Source organism: Rhinopithecus roxellana, chromosome 1 (genome assembly GCF_007565055.1).
Source record: "Rhinopithecus roxellana isolate Shanxi Qingling chromosome 1, ASM756505v1, whole genome shotgun sequence".
Lineage (NCBI taxonomy): Eukaryota > Metazoa > Chordata > Mammalia > Primates > Cercopithecidae > Rhinopithecus > Rhinopithecus roxellana.
This window is the reverse complement of record NC_044549.1, coordinates 77,372,397-77,393,334: the sequence shown is the minus strand read 5'-3', so window position 1 is coordinate 77,393,334 and position 20,938 is coordinate 77,372,397. Positions and strand designations below refer to the sequence as shown.

At 46.2% G+C, this 20,938-nt stretch overlaps 1 protein-coding gene and 1 pseudogene across 2 annotated transcripts in view; both read left to right on the top strand.

Annotated features, from left to right (window-relative positions):
* Positions 1–2,274, top strand: part of LOC104676517 — a 138,235-nt pseudogene extending 135,961 nt beyond the window's left edge.
* Positions 1–20,938, top strand: part of ERC2 (ELKS/RAB6-interacting/CAST family member 2) — a 1,016,559-nt gene that overhangs the window by 971,470 nt on the left and 24,151 nt on the right. The window lies entirely within an intron of this gene.

Here is a 20,938-nt window from a genome sequence, read left to right as displayed (position 1 = left end):
AGACAGCAGTCTAGGCCACAGGGCTTTCATCTTGTGCCACGTACTTTCTCTGGCTCCTTGACCCAAGGTGAGGCGTGAGCCTCAGTTTCCTCATCTGGAATAGAATAATACCTGATAGAACAGCCTTGCAGAGCAGCTGTGAGTTTATTGATATCAGAGCCCATGAATGTGGAAAGGCTTTGAAAACGTACAAAAGCACAGGGGGAAAAAAAAAGGTAAGGCGGCATTTGCTCCGCATCTGGTTTCCATATTGTCTCAGGCATTTTGTGTTGGGAGAGCTGCCTGGGAGACGGCTGCTTAGTTCCAGGTTTAGGCCTCAGGGTCCCCAGTGGTGAAGAGAAGAATTTTTGGATAATGAGAATAACCAGGACATGGTACTCTACCCTTCATAGAGGCCTTTTGCAAGAGAGGCCTCATTTCATTCTCACAGGCTACGGGTGGAACCATAGGACAGGTATTGCAAACACCCTTTCATAGACAGATCAGATGCTCGAGATGATAGGTTCTTTGAGTAAGTGGTGAATCCAGGACTCTAACTCCTGTCTTATGCAGCCAAATTCAGTTCTCTGTTTAATACACACTCTTTTTCTATAATAAATAAGTATGGATCATGGAGTTTTAAAACTGGAGTTACTTTAGAGATCAACAGATGCATTTTGTTTGACCTGCATAGCACAGTAGTCTTACACGTCTGATTTTGTTGCCAAGATGTAGGAATTTGGTAGTTCACATAAAAATCTAGGTTTGGGGTTTCTCTTTTAAGAAATGGAGGAGGCCACTGGAGATCTCCATTTCTGAAAAACATCAGCTGGAGGGAGAGGTGGTGACTGTGTCTTTAGCTGACCCAGGAACTCTCCAATTTGCCACCATTCCTTCTACTCCCACGAAGCCTGCCTGGTACCCAAGTAAACAGTGCACATTTGGGACCCGTCATCTAAGCCACTCATGTTATAAAAGTAGAAAAGCTGAGTTCCAGAGAAGCCAAGTGGCCCATCGAAGGACACCCAGCTTTTGATTGTCAGAACTGGAGTAGACAGAGAATTTGGATGCCTTCTCTCCAGCCCAGCCCTTGGCCACGCTCAGTTCCTTGCTGACACACATATGTCAGGCTCACAAGAAAGGTGTCTATGTGGCTGGGGGTTTTTCCTGCCCTTGTTTTCTAGCCCAGATGATAGGGACTTAAGTGATAGCAAGTGTGGCACATGGGGCAATGAATGGGCAGATTGAGAGTGACTGTGTAGACACATTTAGAGGAGAAAAGGCCATGTCTCATTTGCAAAAAACCCAGATCAAGCCACACTATGTACATCTCCTGTAACAACTGACTAAATAGTCAATTAGTAGAGTAATTCCAAAATGATTTATTAAAATTTAATCTGAAAGGAGAAAAATGACTGTATTTCTGGGAGACAAGCACTAGGTCCTTTTCAAACAACTGCTATGGAGGGCATTGCCCATGTGGCATGTTTTGGGAGTACTAGATCTCACCCATAGGCATTCACATCAGCTGGTAACCCCTGGAATGTGGGGGCCACAGGTCACTTCAGCCTGGCATTCAGCACATGCATCTAAAATCCTTGTGATTTTTATTTGGAGGAGGCCTCCTGTTGTCTGTGAAACTGGCCACCAGCTGCTTCCCCAGACCCTATTGTGGACCACCCGGATCCTCATCAGGCATCTTCCACCCTGGGCTAGACCTGACAACCTGAAGAAGGCCCCCTGGCCCTGTCTCATGGGGGTCCTCTGGAGCAGAAGGAGGTCTGGATGGAGACCCAGGAAAACTGCTTGTGTCCCCAGCTCTGCTCCAACTACTCCAGCTCTGCTGTCTGCTGCTTCCCTTCTTTGGACCTCAAGTGTTTGTTGAGGGGCTTATAAAACACCTTCAGCAGCAAAATTCTTTCATTTGACAATTCCTTCAGAGAGGATGAGGAACCCAAGCTTCATTCCCTATATTTGCAGCACTGAGGGTTCCTGAGCCCCCACCTCTCCTCCTCCCTAATAGAAACTGCACTAGCTTTTTATTTCTTCCCTGGTCTCTCAGACTTCCTGGGGACTGAGCAAAGCTCTCCTATGGCTGGGGGTTTTGTGTGCTACCCCACGGAGGAAGCGTTCGTCTTCATTATTCTAAAGAGGAGCTGCCGGAGCAACAATGAGACATTTTATGAGAAAGAAGACCTTAAACTGGTTTTCATTAAATGTGGCTTGATGGAGGCGCACCGGAAACGTCCATTGGAGCAATGGCAGCCTTTCAAAGCCCCCCTGCAGAAACGATAAGCTATAAAAACAAATGGCCCAGCAACAGAACAAAAAACAAGGCTCCGGGAACATTTGCTGGGCTGCAAACATGGCCCGCTGGGCCCTACCCCGCCTCCCAGAGGCTGAACCATCCAGACCTGGCCAATCTAGAGGATGAAAGGAGCCAGGGGTGCTTCCCCACCCTAGGAGATTCAGTGGTGGTGGGCCGGGTTGGGGCAAGTCGAGGACATTCCTGGGCATCAGCAGAGTGCCAAGACAGCAGCTCACATGCGCCGTGTGCCAGGCACTGTAAGAAGCCATTTACATGCATCCCCTGCTGTCTTGCTAACGCCCCTACAGAGACATGCTATTACCGTTCTCATTTTGCGGCCAGCAAAGGAAAGAAAGGGAGGCTCAGAGATGTTGAGAAGTTGTCCCAAAGTCCCAGGGCTGAGTGGGAAAAATGGGACGTAAACTCTGTTCCAAAGAAAGTGCCCCAAACCACCTGCGACTCCGCCTCCTATGAGGAAATGGTTATGGACTTGAACTGAGCTTCAGACCTCATGAGAGAGAGCCTTGACAATAAATCATCGAGCCCAAACTCCTTGTTTCCCTCATAAGTTGTAAGTGGCTGGGTTAGGGGTGGGGACGAGACAGCTCTCAGGTACCAGAGACGCCTGGGATTGCACACATCTTCCTTCCTTACTCCTTACTGGCTGTCTGTGCATAGACAGTTCCCTACCCTCACTGAGGCTCAGTTTTCTCATCCATGAAATGGGAGGAGCCTCAACACCTAGTTTTGATTAGTGTCACTATGATGGTGAAATAAGATTCATTCAACACACATTATTGGACAGCTTCTAGTGCCTGGCACTGTGCTTGGCCTTGGAGATGTAGCAGTGAATGAAACAGACCAAAATCCCTGCCCTTACAGGACCTGGATTCTAATGTGGAGATGGACAGTGAATATGATAGACAAGGAAACGAGGCTGCATGTCAGAAAATGATGTCAGTCACTTGAAGAAAAATGAATCCCAGAGAAGGGGTGGGGCTGCAACATGGAACAGAGTTAATAGGGTGCTTAGGGAGGGTCTCACTGGGAAATGATTTAAAACAAAGTCTTGCCAGGGCTGAGGGCACAGTGCTCCTGGAGAAGGGCATAGGAAAGGCAAAGGCCTGGAAGTGGGAGCCAGCCTGGTCTGTGAAGGACCAGCGGGAGGCCGGACGGAATGAAGAGACCCAGGAAGTGCTGAGCAGAGCCCCTGCCTCCTGGGTAGCTGCTGTCACTGTTATTCTTCTTTTCATTGTCTTAACCACAGAGCCAGATGTCCGGACTCTCCTCCCCAGTCTGAAGCTTTTCCTAGCTTATCCCATACCACATAGGTCGGGATGATGCTGTCTGGCTCCTGGCCACTGGGTCCTCACTTTCTGCTTTCCCTTCCATCCATGTATTCATTTCTCACAGCATTACCGAGTAACCCTGTGTGTGCTCAGGGACCCTAAGAAAGGCACCAAAAACAGGGTGATGGGACCCAAGACCCCCAAATGGGACTCTCTAGCTCCCCTGCTCCTTGGGTTCCTTTAGCAGCGGAGGCTCCCGGCTGTCCAGCCCAGCCATGCTCTGAACCACACCCAAGAACTCAGGCTTCTCACAACCCTGGCAGGAGGACCCAGCCCAGTGAGTACCCCCCTGGCACAGCAGCTATGAGCACAGCTGGCCATCCTCTCTTTGCCTCTTGTAGCTCTCCTCCTGTCCTGTTCTTTGCAGTGTTTGTGTACTCTGTTTGCTCCACATGACTCACACAGAAACTGTTGCCTGGAGGACAGAGGTTTGATGAGTGCTTCTTGGAGTGTCACCAATGGAAGCAGATTATCCCTGGGAGTCTCACTGAAAGGATAAATTGTTCCTCAGTTACTGAGATGTTCAACTCTTTCCCATTTATGATGCCTGACACTCCTGTGACCCATCCGTTGCACCTGATCCCATGCATTCCCACCTGATCCGACGCACAGTAGCCCACACCTTCCGCAGCTCTGCAGAAATGCAGTAGGACATCAGTGTTCACTGCGTGTCCTAGCGACTCACTGCTTCTCACCACTCCATCCTTCTGATCCCTCCCCAGTGGAGTCATGTAATTGGATTTGCCTCTTAGAAGGAGCTCTCTGGTTGCCATTTGGAGTTTGGAGTATGGATGGGGAGTAAGTTAATGCAGGGAGTTCTATTAGCAAACTATGGCAAGAATCTAGGAGAGAGATGTGGCCATGGTGGAGTGCGGATGGAGAATGGGCACTGGTTTCCAGAGATAGTCTAAAGAATAAAAGCATCACAGTTTGGTGATTGATGAGATGGGAGAGAAGTTTTTTGGAGAAAGCACTTATACAGCCAGAAAAATGATGACTGGCAATACAGATGAAGGTACAGTTCAATAGATGTGGAAAGTAGGGGCTATTTTGCATTACATGATGGAAACATCACAATGATAACCACAGAAGTAGACACCTTTAGCAAAGATTAACATGGATGTCAAATCTCTTGTCTAACATTGGTCACAAGATGCCTGGGCAAGGAATTTACACTCTGTGAGACGTAATTCTTCCTTTGTTGTTTGAGGATGTGATAAGGTAACAGCTCTAGCACAGTGTCTGGCACGTAATAGGCAGCATCCATTGCTATGATGATTTGTATGTTGTCGTGTGGAATGATAGTGACTGTTGTATTTTGTCCCTTCCCCCGCCTTCCTTGGTAAGGGTCTCAGAAGGGGTTTCTTGACTTTAAGCTATTTGATATTATGCTGAATTCTTCAAGGAATCCAAGGAGTATCCAGCAAGGATCCAGCATTTGGCAAACAACTCACAATTCAGATTTATCCTAAGTGACTCTGGTAAGTGAGAGGAAAACAAATAATGCCCCAGGGGACAATTCCTAGAAAGACTGCCCCCTCACCGTCCCCCATTGATATGGGGTGGGGGAGGTGGAGAACTTCTTAGGTGGAGAAGGATTTGGCCTCTTCCCAGCTGGAAGCAAAGGGTGGGTGTGATAGAGATGGGGATGGGAGGTAAGGAATGGGGGCCAAATGGCACATCAGTCACTAATAAAAGGCTGTTGCTGAGGCTAATAAACCCAGTAGCCCATCACTGGGTCACATGTGTGAGTGGGAGGACAGCCCTTTTCTGTCTGTAGAGCACTTGCCCAACCCAAGCAGCATGGCCCCAGGGCTCAAGGAGGAGCATAACTCTAATTGGGAGGCCGAGACCTGAAGCTTGGAGGCCAAGATTTTACATGCTTGAAGAGGGGAATAGGGAGCGTCCCAGACAGACCCAGAGGTATCTAAAGGCCCACATCACTCATCCCCATCAGTAGCCTCTCCTGCCTGGGCAGCACTGTTTAGTCCCACGCTGCCCTGCCCCAGCCATGGCTGATTGGATGAAGGCTGAGCACTGGGACCAACATCAGCCACCTCATCACCTGGATAGCCTCCTGTGAATCAGCCTCCCTGAACGGACGAAATAGGCCAGGCAGGTTCTTGTTCTTGAGAATCTGAATTGAGGATCGTGGGGAGGTGGAGTTGATTAGTGGTGAGAGGTAAGGCTTCGAGAGAGAGAGGGAGAGTGGCCAGGGCAGCCATGACATGCAAGCTGCAGTTCCGTGGAACCAGAGAAGAGGGACATAGAGAGAAGCAAATGGCACGCAGAGACAGCACAGCAGGAATGAGGAGATCTGTACTGCCCCAGCTCCTGACACTCCTCCAGATCCTACAGACTGGATGAATCCTTCCCCAGCCTAGCTCTCGTTCTCTTGATTTAGCTTAAGTGCCTCCTTCATTCTTATAACCAAGAGAGATTTGCAGGGTGAAGCTGACCACACACCACGTCATCTGCGTGACCCACCTCTGTGGTCTTCTCCAAGGGAAGGGAAACTGGAGGGAGGCCAGCCTCCAACCCGCCCGAGGCCACCAGGCCTCGTTTGTGACTGCACTGGAGCCAGGCTGGGGAGAGCGCTGCAGTGACCTGGCCACTCACTCATCTTTATGAGGACATCCCCCACGTGGGAGCCTTCCTTTCTCATCGGGATGTTTTTCTTGATGTCCGGCCGAAACATTTCCATTTTTTATTTCTTCCTATTAGTCTAAGCTCTGGCCCTCGATGTTACTGGCTGATGTAACCCTGTCTCCCTGCAGCTCTCCCTCCAAGTGCGGATATTTGACTGCTTACGCGTGGACAGCCTTTTGCTGCCGCCCCCCTCCCAGACAGCTCCTCCACAGCCCCTGTTGTTTCAGCCTTACTTCTCCACTCCCCCAGAGACGAGGTCTGATGAAGTTCAGGGATAGATGGAAGGACAGATTAAACACGGGGTGCAGGAAGGCAGGAAGGCAGGCCAGGAGAAGGGAGACTCATGGACTTGCAGTAAAACACCAGAGATATGGAGGCTTTGAGCAGATATGGGACCTAGCAAATCATCCCAGTGGTCACAGCCCAGGAGGAATCCCTGCAGAGGATTCCCTTCTCTAAGGGGTAGAAGCTGAGAGTGGTTGTTTTAGGAAGACCTGAAGCTTTTTGGGTGGAAATAGAAAGCAGAAGGAAGACAAGTATTGGCTGCTGTGGAATCCATTAGAAGGCTTAGAGAAGTTTTGACTATTCCTTTTGTCCTTTAGGCAAGAGGTAATTAGTCTGCTGTTGGGGAAGCTGTGGGTTACCTTGAAGTAGACAAAAATTTGGATGAAAAAGGTGACCCAGAGCTGCTGTCAATTTGAAGGGGAGAAAGGGGAAATAATTTGAAAGACACTCAAAGCTCTTCATTTTTTCATGAAAGATCTGTCTTGTCTTCTCATATTCCTTTTTTTCTGTTCTCAGATATTTCACTGCCAGAGTAAGTTTTTGGGGAAGTCAAGTTTGGTGCCATGAGTTACGGAGTCAATATGTTGCATTTTCAAGGCATGAGATAGGGAGAGAAAGATGCGTTTTGGTCCCGACAGAATTAATATCCATAGTTCAGTCAGAAAATCTATAATACAGATGCCACTACTCTCCAGTCCCAAGGCTGGCTTAACCAATACCTTCTGCACTCTTTTCACAGAGCCACAGTGAGTATGGTTCTCCAGGCAGCCAGGGCCAGCCTGTCTTAATAACATTCTAGATGAGATGTATTTACCATCTTGGGCAATGTTCCCATTTTCAATACAATCTTCAATGATCTCAGCATTGGGGGATTAACGTGGCACAAGGGAGTGGTGATCTCCACCATAGCTGTACTGGAAAGAAAAAGAACTGACCTCTTCTGTAGGATACAGGGAAAAGAACCTATCTGTGTGGACTTGATTGGTTCCCGGCTTCATCCTATATAAATCCTGTGATCTTAGATAGGTTCTTAGATTTTCTGTCTCAATTTTCTCAACTGTAAAATGGGTTTAAAACATCAGCTCTGCAGAATTACTATGAAGATTAAAGATGCTATATGTCATTGCTTTTCACAGCGCTTGGAAAATGCTCAATAAGGCATAGTTTGGCAAAAATTGTGAAAATTCTTAAGACTCTTTCAAGTCTAGCAACTTGCCTTAGTATGTTATTGGCTGAATTGGTTCAAACACTGACTTGGCATATCAACACATTGACTTCAACGTTTGTAAAACTAACTAGGGAAAAACATTCCTGCTTGGATTACTATCTGCAGTCTCATGACAGTCCTTGTCTGACTTTCTAGATAATCCATTTTGTGTAGACACTTAGCCTCACAATTTTTGAATTCTGTGCATAGTATGTGCTTAGGAATGGCCAATTTTTATGTTGGAGAAGACAACATAAAGATTGTGAAAGCTGCTCTTGATGAATTGTTAAACCCTCCCATGAACTTTCCTTACCAGAGATAGTCAGATGCACAAGCCAGATAAGAGCCAAGAATGGGAATGACCATTCCTAGCATTTATTTGCAATGGAAAGCCAATGTCTTTTATTTACAATGGAAAGTCAACCCTACCACCAGGGCTCTTGTCATGTAGGCTACAGGGTCCAAACCCCAGCGAGCACCAATGGTGTGATTTGACAACCTAAGCCTTTCATCAAGGCTGTGGCTTTGCTGGGAACTAAAGGGGAGCCAGACTGTTTTTGGCTGTTTCAGCATCTTTGTAAAAGTAAGTTGTTTGTCATCTTGATTTTTAAAAGCATGGAATTTGAAGTTCTGGCCAAAAAAATTAGCAACCTTGTACATTGGATGTAGCTTGCATAACAGATGGTGGTCTGGGAGGTTGATGTTTTTCAAGACTTGATGACTTCACGGCTTGATGTCCTGAATGAAATTGTTTTTTCTCAGATAGCACTTCAGGAATGGGGCTTTTGTTAAGGAGGAAGACCTGAGCTGAACCCAAAGTTTGGATCTAACTTTTCCTGAGTTTCTGAAATTCCCTTCCAAAGAAAACTTTGATGTTTATATATATATTTGTTGGCTTCTGCACATCTGTACCTCTCACTTTCTTCATAGGGAATGGGAGCCAGACTATCATAAGAGAAGCTGTTATCTGAGGGTCTTGCAGTGCCTGGGAAGTAAGGAACAGCCAACCCTTCCAGGACTGCCCTAGGTGCCTCCCAGAAATGGCATAAGCTTTGCATAAGCATTTGGTCTGTGGGGTGCCGGTCCGAACTGACCTTGCTCTTGAAAGGAACAAAGACATTTCTTTCCCGGAGAAGAGAATTTTGACTTTAAAAGCAGCTATTCATGGTACAGTCATTGTGTGAATGTGGCTTTGAGTGTCACTCCCAGGAGAGTGGGATAAAGAATGTTAAAGCTGGGAGGGGCCTCCAAAATACTCTGGTTCACCTCCCTCGTTTTACAGATGGGGAGACTAAGATCCTGGATAAGAAGGCACCATCCTGAGCTCAGACAGCAACTCAGTGGCTGAGCTTTCATTAAATCTTGAATTTTCTTCTCCCAAATGAGCATAGACCATCTCTTACCTCTATTCCCTAGCCACCTCAGCATCCATATTTTGCAGCAAAGATAGCCTTAAATAATACTGGCTTAGCCCCCTAGTTCTCAGTCTGGAACATTCTCACTGCAACAAGTTGTTGCCCAGAGTAGAAGAGTAAGGTGTGAAATGATCCATGTGAATTCTCAGTGAGCACCTATTCTGATGAACTGGCTCCCCAGTTCCCCAAGGGCATTCTGTTTTCTCCCTTAAAAATCACAGCCTTTTAAAGATGTCACACAATGGCAGGTTGACTTATCCCTATCTTAAAGAGCATCTAGTCTGTATTCTCACTTCTCAGGTAGGATATAACCTCAGATAGGGCATAAATGAGGTTTGTTTTTTTGTTTGTTTGTTTGTTTGTTTGTTTTTTAATTTTTTTTAATTATACTTTAAGTTCTAGGGTACATGTGCATAACGTGCAGGTTTGTTACATATGTATACTTGTGCCATGTTGGTGTGCTGCACCCATCAACTCGTCAGCACCCATCAATTCATCATTTATATCAGGTATAACTCCCAATGCAATCCCTCCCTCCTCCCCCCTCCCCATGATAGGCCCCGATGTGTGATGTTCCCCTTGCCCGAGTCCAAGTGATCTCATTGTTCAGTTCCCACCTATGAGTGAGAACATGCGGTGTTTGGTTTTCTGTTCTTGTGATAGTTTGCTAAGAATGATGGTTTCCAGCTGCATCCATGTCCCTACAAAGGACACAAACTCATCCTTTTGTATGGCTGCATAATATTCCATGGTGTATATGTGCCACATTTTCTTAATCCAGTCTGTCACAGATGGACATTTGGGTTGATTCCAAGTCTTTGCTATTGTGAATAGTGCCGCAATAAACATACGTGTGCATGTGTCTTTATAGCAGCATGATTTATAATCCTTTGGGTATATACCCAGTAGTGGGATGGCTGGGTCATATGGTACATCTAGTTCTAGATCCTTGAGAAATTGCCATACTGTTTTCCATAATGGTTGAACTAGTTTACAATCCCACCAAGAGTGTAAAAGTGTTCCTATTTCTCCACATCCTCTCCAACACCTGTTGTTTCCTGACCTTTTAATAAATGAAGTTTAACCCATAGGCATTAGCCTGGAAATGCAGCGATCCAGGATCCTTATCTCCCAAGAACTCCCTGAGATGCCTTTGGGATCCTGAACAAATCCTTTCCTTTCTAGGCCTTAGTATCTTTTTCTATAAGGCATGGGATCCAATCAGCATTTCCCAAATATATTCTGATAAACATCAGTTCCATAGAACTGTAAAAAGTTTACAAAAAAAAAAAAAAAATCCCCACAGGATATATTAAATTAGTATTATTTACAATAAGCATTTAAAAATATTTTTATTATTTTAATAAACATTATTGAAATAAGTATTCTTTTAAAAAAATCTATAATCACATACATTTGGCCAATTCTGGGCTAAACAACACTAAATATATTGTTTTTATTGCAGGACTTAGAGCTTTCAGTGTGAAAATGTGTCTTAGGGTAGGGCGCGGTGGCTCATGTCTGTAATCCCAGCACTTTGGGAGGCCGAGGCGGGCGGATCATGAGGTCAAGACCATCTTGGCCAACATGGTGAAACCCCGTCTTTACTAAAAATACAAAAATTAGCTGGGGTGGTGGCACGCACCTGTAGTCCCAGCTACTAAGGAGGCTGAGGGAGGAGAATTGCTTGAACCCGGGAGGCAGACGCAGAGGCAGAGGTTGCAGTCAGCAGAGATCGTGCCACTGTACTCCAGCCTGGTGACAGAGCAAGACTCCATCTCAAAAAAAAGAGAAAAAAAAGGAAATGTGTCTTAGAAAATGTCCAAGCATGGATAAAATATATGCTATTTCTCAGCTGTATTTGACCACGGTGGATTTGTTCAGTTCAGTGTCCTGCCTCAACCTGATGAACATGGGGCCGGTGGTCTCTGAAACTATGTGAAGTTCCAGCACTGTGCTTTTATGCACTCTTCGTTAATATACTCTAACAGTGTGCTTCATTCATGCCTAGTAGCTCTATTTTCTAAAATAATGAACGGACCCACTTCCAGGTTTTTCTCTCTTATTATCAGTGTGATTCTGTTTGTATTTTCTCGGCTTATGTTTTTTCAGATGCAGAAAATTATGTAATTAGCTGTGAGGTCTCAGGCCATAATTTGGGAAACATTTCCCACTTAAATTAAAGGCTCTGCACGCCCACCCAATCCGTAATTGTGTGGATCTTTCAAAACTCTCCGTTGGCTTCATTTAATTGTTAAACATTAATTTAGTGGGGGGAAATCTTCAAAGAAGGGGTAGAGGAATAGAGGAAGCGTGGCTGGTAGGACAAAATATTAATAGGTGGTTAAAAGCAAAACAGTAATTCTTCCCGTCTAAGCTTGCAGTCTTTGGTCGGGTGGAAAAGAAACAATCGGTTATTCCGGGATTATATAGGTTTCATTGACTTTAAATGACCTAAAAGCAGCCAGAGAGGGATTTACTTGTCTTTATTTTTTGCCTGAGGAGACAGAAAGAAAAACAGGGTTTTGTTTTGTGAATCCAAAAATGCCCTTTTCCATGGTGGTTTCCAAAAACGTTCGTTAAAGCACGCAATGCTGTTCAACAAAGACCAAAAATTAAAACGGAAAAATCCCATTTTGCCAGCAGCTTTGCTCACATAGCTATTTAGCACAGCAAACTCCAACCTAGTCCCCAGTGTGGGACAGGACGCAGCACCTTCTCGGCATCTGAGTTGAGGCTGGAGATGTGTGGTGTTGTCATGGTGATTGCTGTCAACAAAGGTTACCCCTGGTGGAACCTCTTTGGCCCTGTGACCCACACACAGAGTTGGAATAATAGACTCTGTAAGTGGCTTCTGCTCTGCAAATAGAGACAGGGCTGGAAATCAATTATTAATGAGATGGGTGACATTGACATTCATCCACATTTAATAAGCACAGCCCAGCAACCAGAGGAAAGCTGGTTTCGCCCAGCAGAGTCTCACGGGTTGATGTGAAATTCAGAGGAAAAGAAAAGGCCAGGGACAAAAACCCCAAAGAGGAAGCGATGATGGTCTATAGCTACTAACAGATTTTAATTATTTAGATTTCTCTGCTTGACATTCCTTTTGATACCAGTTTTATCCTAAATGACCTCAAAGGATTTGACATGCTGATCATACAGAGTATCTCCTCCCCACCGCCTCCCACACACCTACCAGAGAGACAATTGGAGGGTGGTGGGTTCGTCCACAATTGGGGGAAGGGGATGCAGTATTCTGATAGAGTAATAGGCACAGCTTTCATTTGTGGTTCAGAAGCCCTTTGGTCCATTTTTGGACTTCTTTGCAGAAAACTAAGATGCTAATGAAACTTTTTTAAAAAGGGGAAGATGTTGAACTGTGTCCTCATGGCCTGTGTTCTCCATGCAGAATAAGCAGGACTTTGGTTTCTAAGGCTTTCTACAGGAATTACCCTGGTTTGTCTTTTTAATTTCCTTCCAAGGCAGCTTATGATTTCTTTATATCTGAAAGACTGCAAAGCTGCATTTGTACTAAACTAGAGATTGACCCAGAGTATGCAGCCTTTGTAAGCAGGGGGAGCTTTTTAATTTAAAAGTATGCCTCTGCTCTAAGGTGCGAGTCGGGGAGCAGAGACACTGATCATTTTTCTAGAATCACTTCACAGATGGGTAAGCTGGTACCCAAAGAAATGAGCTAGCTGACTATAACATTTATTCAACTGACCTTTGAATGAAAAACACCAGCCAGCCTCCCTTTGGCCCAGACTTTGTTAAGTCTCAGGCCTGGCATCTCACCCTTTGATATTCTAGATGCTTTTCTGGAGTCTGTCACTTCAGGGGGGGAAACCATCGTCTTCCACCTCTATGCTCCAAACCTGCCCTGGCTTCTAAGACTGTTCTTTCAGCAAACTTGTCATTTGCAGACATTGATTGCTTGTGGCACCCAGCATGGTCGTGAGGGGAGATGTCTTGGGGAAATGTGGCTGGCCAGCCCCGCCGGTCTGCAGCGAGTTACGGGTGTTGGTGGAGCCCATGCAGCCTCCCAGCATGCTGACAAAGGACGCCAAGGTGTTCAGCAGAGACTGGAGTCAATTAAAGGCTGTGACTTGGGAAAAGCCCTCCTTGCATCTCTCTTTTTAATCTGGACCTTTTACCTTTTGATATTCTAGACGCTTTTCTTTTGCCCTCTGTCAGCACAGAATTTTTTAATGTGACTGATGTCTCAGGTCAATAATTATATGTGGCAAAAGTTCTTAGGCGACAGGTTTAGATGCCTCTAATTTCAAGGCAAAAGCTTGAGGTTTCACAGTCCCTTCCTGTAGGACAGGGTTGAGGCACTGGGCCGAGGGGGCTGGGAGGTCATCAGCATTCTGAGAGCGATCTAGGGTTTGCCCCACTTCTGGCAGGTTGTCTTGATATCCGAGTAAGAGGGTAGGGGCTCCTACCCTTCAGTTTTTTCCCACACCCATTTGTTTAGTGTAGCCCCTTAGCAGGGGCCAGGAAGTTCAGATTTATTACTACCAAACTCTTTAAATAAGTTTCAATTTTTATGTTTCACAACTTCTCAATTTATGACTTCAGCCCCTTCGACAGAGACTAACAAACTTGGATCCTGTAAGATCCAGGCCCTGCATCAAGTCAACTCAGCCAATCAATACAATATGTGCTTATTGGGCACATACTCTGTATCAGCACAGTGCTAGGGCCACTGTGGCACACGGAGTAGGCAGGATCCCTGTCTTCATGGAGCTCACAGCCTAGCTGGGAGGACCGCACAGCTATGTCTGAGAAGTCTCAGGGTTGGGGAGGTATGGGGCCTTGGAAGCAAGGGCAACAATCATCTAACTCAGACCAGGGCTCCGGGAGGGCTTCCCAGAGGCAGTGTTGTCTAACCTGAGGTCTGAACGGTGAGTTTGAGTTTGTCCAGTGAAGGAGGACAGGAGAAAGCTAAATCAGAGAGTAGAGGCAGCTGGGAAGCTGGAAGAAGCTCAAAGGAGGTGACTTGGTCTTATGGCTATTTCCTTAGAATAATGAGGAGCTACCAAAGGGACTTATGCCACTTTTTGTTTTAGAAAGTTTACTCTGGGCACATCGGAGACAATGGGATTAGAATTTGAGACTTAAAACTATTGTCCATTTTTGTTTGTTTGTTTGTTTTGAGATGGAGTTTTGCTCTTGTTGCCCAGGCTGGAGTGCAATGGTATCATGTTGGCTCATTGCAACCTCCGTCTCTCCGGGTTCAAGCAATTCTCCCTCCCTGCCTCAGCCTCCCGAGTAGCTGGGATAACAGGTGGCTGCCACCATGCCTGGCTAGTTTTTGTTATTTTTAGTAGAGACGGAATTTTGCCATGTTGGCTAGCCTGGTCTTGAACTCCTGACCTCAGGTGATCCGCCTACCTCAGCCTCCCAAAGTGCTGGGATAATAGGCGACCATGCCCAGCCTGTATTGTTTTAATATAAGGAATGAAAGAAGGTCCATGTAGGATGGGGGAGATGGTCCTAGCCCCTCTCACAGGTCATGCTTTAGGAAGAGGGTGCAGACAGCCCCATTCATGAGTGTGAGCCTTACCTCTATTTTAGTCCCACGTTTTCCACTGTTATCTGCTGCCGGTGGCTCACACCAGTCATCAGAACCTCGGTTTCTCCAAACATTTGTCTCCTGGGTATAAATCTTTTGCTCTGGCAACACCACTCAATTGTGGCTTAGAATAGACTTCCACCTTCTCTTCCCCAACCCCACCCACAGCCTTTCTCTCTAAAAATAATATTCCTGGACCTGCTGGCACACACACATGCTCTGGGCCTTAGTTGAATTTGGAAAGCAGTCATGCAGTGGAATTCCAGCAAGTTGGCTTAAGGCACCCATTTATTTTTGTACGGTAGTTTCCCACTTTTCAATATTCCAGAGGATATATCTCCTGTCACTTAGAAGAGGAGTTGATGAAATTACAAGTCAGGCAAGATGAAGGGGAACATGTATCAGCCCCACTTGGAAAGCTGGTTGGGAAATGAAGCTCCAAGCCACTGAAATAACATACTGAACTCACATGCGATGAAATACTACATCCTGGATACACCTGGGATGAGTCATGGCCACAGCGGGAACCCTGGTGGAAATGCCCACAGTGACCGATGGTTGATGGTTGAGTGACATGTGTCCCTGGCTGTTTCAGTTGCTAGACTTCAGTCCTGGATTCTTTGTGCAGATGCTGCCTCTTCACCGTTATGTCTTCCATTGACCATGATGCTTAGCCATTTCCTCTCAAAACCATGGGGACCATCACTGTTCTGTTTGGGTCCTGGTTTTGAAATGACTGGGGAACCTCATGTCACCTTGTGCTCCTTCAGATTGCAGCTTGACTCCAAGAAAAGGGAAGAATTTGAATAGGACTGAAAATAATACTCACTACTATTTATTGAGCTATTACTTTGCACCAGGTCCTGTACTAGGTTCTTCTTTTTTTTTTTTTTTTTTTGACACGAGGTCTGTTGCCCAGGCTGGAGTGCAGTGACACAATCTCAGCTCACTGCAGCCTTGACCTCCCAGGCTCAATTGATCCTCCCACTACAGGCATGTGCTACTACATGCTGTTTATTTTTGTACTTTTTGTAGAGACAGGCTTTCATTATGTTGCCCAGGCTGGTCTGAGACTCCTGGGCTCAAGTGATCCACCCATCTAGGCCTCCTAAAGTGCTGGGATTACAGGCGGTAGCTACCAAGCCTGGTCTTTTTTTTTTTTTTTTTGACAGGGTCTCACTCTGTCACCCAGGTTGGAGTACATTGGTATGATCACAGCAATCCTCCCATCTCAGCTTCCCAAGTAGCTGGGACCACAGGCATACGCCACCACATCCAGCTAAAGCTAACTTATTTTTATTTTTTTGTAGAGATGAGGTCTTGTTATGTTGCCCAGGCTGGTCTTGAACTCCTGGACTCAAGCAATCCTCCTGCCTTGGCCTTCCAAAGTGCTGGCATTATGGCCATGAGCCACTGCACTCCACTGTGCTAAGTTCTTTAGTACAGGATCTCATCACATCTTCACATCCATCCAGTGTGGAGTTCCTGTTATCCTTTTCCTGAGGAAGAAGCTGGGCTTTCAGAGAGGATGTCTCTTGCCCAAGGCACATGACCAGTAAGTGGCCAAGATGGGATTCCAGCCTGACCTGTCCAATTGTAGGGGCTGCATTCTTATCCAGCTCTCCACACTACCACTCATTCCCTGGGTGACATGCCCTTCGCTGGGCTTCACTGTCTCTGCATCATCAAAGTAATATGAAATGTTTAATTCAAAGGAAATGTGATAAGGGACCTCAGCATCTGGAAGGGAGAAAATGCAGAGCTGTCCTGGGTGAAGTGTGGGCACATGAGAGTCAGGAGAGCAAGGAGCGGGTCTGAGACTCCCACGGAAGCATCTCCCCAGGAGCAGCACACATGTGTTGCTGTTTGGTTTGCTGGCATCCTGATCTCCCCACACCAGCCCCAGTAGCTTGAGCTGCCTCTGGGTCTCCTACCCGCTGCCCTCATCCCACCACCTTCCTTTCTCCCCTCCTCTCTTCTTGACAATCTTCTACTCTTTGGCTTCTTTGTTCCTTTTGTCTGAGGGAGTGGAATCGACTTTGGATGGAACTATGATCACTCCCCTTACAGGGAGGTAGTGCGGATTAAATGCCAAAAGACATGTTGCATGCATAGCATCAAGCCTGGTGCAGGGCGTGCAGCACATGGTGGTTCCTAAGGTGATTCATGTGAATATTGTCAGTATCATTCAGGACACAGAGGGAGATGGGAGAACCTTTAAACAGACATGAGCTGTGATTGGAATATGGTTAGTCATGTTCTTCTGCCTCTGCCCCATCCCTCACCCAAGCACCCTGAGCCCTTCTTGGACTCAGCCTCTGTTGCCAGGAGGCCTCTACCACAGCCAGGCCACTCCCATCTGTGACACTCCTGCCAGATCTCACTCTGTCCCCTGATGGACACAGGATTTCCTAACCCTATGAAAATCCCTTAGGTGAGAAGCATATTTTGGTAAAATGAGGTTCTTACCCTGTGGTCCTTCCAGTGTTGACCCTGTCTTTGCAGGTTAGCCAGTCCTGACAGCTAGAAATGCATTTTCTGACTTTTGCCCCAGGATTCTAGGGGCCAAGTGTCCTCACCAAAGAAGAAGGGTTTTAGGTAGTTTTTTTTTTTTTTTTTTTTTTTTCCTGTTCCACTGAAAGCCCTGTGAGAGCAGGGGCACTGTCTTTCTCAGTTGCTGCTATCATCCCAGCACCAAGCCTTGGGTCAGGCTCTACCAAGAGTTTATTAAAATATTTTAGAATAAATGAAAAAGTGAATCGATTAACTGAGAACATATCACATGTAAAGAAGGAGGCTGACAGTACCTTTATGTCCATGAGATGGGAGTGCAGCGTACCAGGGCCCAGTGGCCAGGCTGGGTTTGGTCGTGGCTGTACCACTTAATATCTTTGTGACCCTGAACAATGGTCCCGACCTGTTCAGTCCTCTGTGTTCTCATCTCTAAATGAGAATAAAAAGAGTATGTATCGAAAATGGACTTGGGGAGAATTGAGTGTGTTAATATACGTAAACAGCCTTAGAAACTACATTTGACACCCGGTTCATGCTCAATAAGTATCATCATCATTATTACATACTTGAGATACCACTGGACATAGAGGTTTGTTTGCTTGTTTGTTTGAGAGCAGAGATAAGTCTCACTGAGTTTTGTACCTCATGACAAGCCTGAGTTTAGTCCCTGTTGCTGATGATGTTTGTAATGATAAAATGAAAGCAATCATATTGTGTCAGTCCCTAGATTCAGAGGAAGAGACCTATATAGCTGGGGAGCTCTGATCAAGGCAGTGAAACGTGGAGCAGCTCAACCCAGGTCACCCTCTGTGTTCATGTTAAATCTGGGACAAGGGGCCGGGCGCGGTGGCTCAAGCCTGTAATCCCAGCACTTTGGGAGGCCAAGACGGGTTGATCACGAGGTCAGGAGATCGAGACCATCCTGGCTAACACGGTGAAACCCCGTCTCTACTAAAAAATACAAAAAACTAGCTGGGTGAGGTGGCGGGCGCCTGTAGTCCCAGCTACTCGGGAGGCTGAGGCAGGAGAATGGCCTAAACCCGGGAGGCGGAGCTTGCAGTGAGCTGAGATCCGGCCACTGCACTCCAGCCTGGGTGACAGAGCGAGACTCCGTCTCAAAAAAAAAAAAAAAAAAAAAACGGAAAAAGCTGGGACAAGGATGCAGTCTAGCCCAGACTAGAAGTCAGCTCTGTGATCTTCCCATTCACGCAGGGAATTCTCCTAGTCAGAGTTACTTCGAAATGAAATCAAGCCAAAGATCTTGTGCAGCCCTACATGCATAGTCTTGGTATAAAGCAGCCTTGGATCTGGAATATCAGCATGGACAGGCTAAAGCCGAGGAGAGTTCCTTGAGTTTTATTTGCCGGTCTTTTTACAGCCATGATTAATGAGTACGAAACTGCCAGGTCCTTTCATTCAAGCCAGTGAGATGAGACCCTTCACCAGGTTTGCTTTGTGCCTTAAAACTCTTCAAATATGTTGAGATGGGAAGGAGAGAAGAGGAAGATTGTGTGCTGTCATTGCCAGTGGTGGCCCAGGGAAAGGCAAGCCATTCGACAAAGGCAGCCAGGCAGGGGAATTTGTTTCTATCACTGAGCTGGAATCCTGGACCTGGCTGAGGGTTCCCATCAGCAGGTTGAAATCAGAGGGAGAATGACCTCCTTTCCTGAAGAGATCGTGAGTATCTGTGATTTGTGCATGTGGTTATACGCCAGGTCACCCTTCATCATCTTTTAAAAGGGAACCAGAAATCTTTGGGGACCTCTCTGTGCTCTGACATTCTGCTAGCAGGAAGTCAGGAGTCATTAGTATGAAAAATGGCAGCAAGGACACAAATGCACATCAGGGGCAGACAGTGGGCTGAGCAAACACATTAATGTTCAGGGGCAGAGGAGGGGTGGCTTGTCATGGGGAAGGATCAGCTTCCTTTTCCTAGAAGTTACTCCCAATTACTGCTTTACAAGAAGGGAAACTGTGCTTGCTTTGGCAAGGGCTCCTGCTTGCGACTCGAGGGTTGCATCAATTCATTCTAAATTTGTTGGTAACCAATGACAGTCTTGCCTTCTGGAGAATTACAGCTCCTTAAAGACATCCTAGCCAGCAAGCCTCACCCAAGGAGTAGCAGGCCAAGGCCCCCAGTATGGATCATTCACTTAATAATCAAGTCTTTCCTCCTGGTTCCTTCCATGGCTCTCCCTCCCCTTAGCCTGTGCCTCTCTATCAAGCAAAATTCTAACCATCAAAGGAATGAAAGGGCAAAAAGACTTGGAAAAAAATCAGAGAAGGGATCGACCCCAAAATGCAACATAATGAGGTTCCCTGAGCAGACTTCAAAAGGTCAGTTGGGCTCTGGAGCCCCATGCGATGACCTCACAATCAAATTATTCCTTCATAGTCCTGTTAGAATCCAAACCGTGCTCATGTGTGATATGGAAGGGTGTTCTGGCGGAGGGGGGATACCGACCCCCACCTCCAACTGCTGCTTGTAATAATTAGACTTCGTAACACTTAACACTTGGATTTGATTTCCCAGTGACAAGCAAGTAACAGTGGTGGGCCAAGTTTCTGTGTATGGGTGCTCTATTTCCAACCATTTCTTCCTTCTGATTTCCTAGCTCTTGAGGCCCCAGCCTAATGCATGGAGAAAGTATGGCTTTTGATGCCAATAATCTTGGAGATACTTGTTCCTGAGCTGAAAAGGAGATTCTTGCAGGGAGATTTTTGTAGGCTCCGACCATAGGAGATGAGCTGAGGGAGTGATGGGGCTGTAATTATTGCAGATATCTTGGGAAGCCGCTGTGCTGCTCTCCAGGCCCTGAGCACCAGGGACTGATCAAGATGGTGAGAACATATATCAGGTCAGACATTTCAAGCCATACCAAGAGCCAGCCGACTACAGCCCATGGCCAAATCCAGCCTGCCTCCCATTTTTGTTTTACTGAATCACAGCCACACCCATTCATGTCCTTATTGTCTGTGACTGCTTTCATGCCACGATTGCAGAATTGAGTAGCTGTGACAGGATCATAAGACCTGCAAAGCCTAGCACATTTACTCTCTGGCCCTTTGCTATCTTACCAACCCCTGGTCCATAGCATGGTTTTCATAAATCTGTACATCATTTATTCCCCAGAATAAGGTATCCTTGGTTTTGAATTAAATAAGATGGCAGAGGCAGCCCAGCATTGCAGTTGCAGGAAAACCTCACTCACTGGTTGATTCATTCATTCATGGAATGCCTACTGTGAGATATCACTGTTACCAATGACATCATCTCCAAAGAGGAATCCTTTATCCCTCTTGATTTAGGAAGAGAATAAAGAGGAGCCTTTATTCCAACTAGACCAATGACCTAATTTTGAAAATGGGGAAACTGAGGCCCAGTGAAGAAAAAGTCTTACAGGCCATACAATGAGTTAATGGCAATATTGGGACTAGAACTCGTATCTCCCAGGCCAGAGTACTTGAATCACAATAGTCAACCATATTACTCCTCCTGTGTCTTCTGCATTTGATCAATAGCAGCCAGTGGCCTGGGCACCATTTGGGGGAGCAGTAGTTGACTGTGTGATGCAGCAGTTTCTCCCCCTGAAGAGCACATCTCTGGTTTGTTCTTAAGTATGGCTGATTGTGGTGATTATTCACGTAAAATGC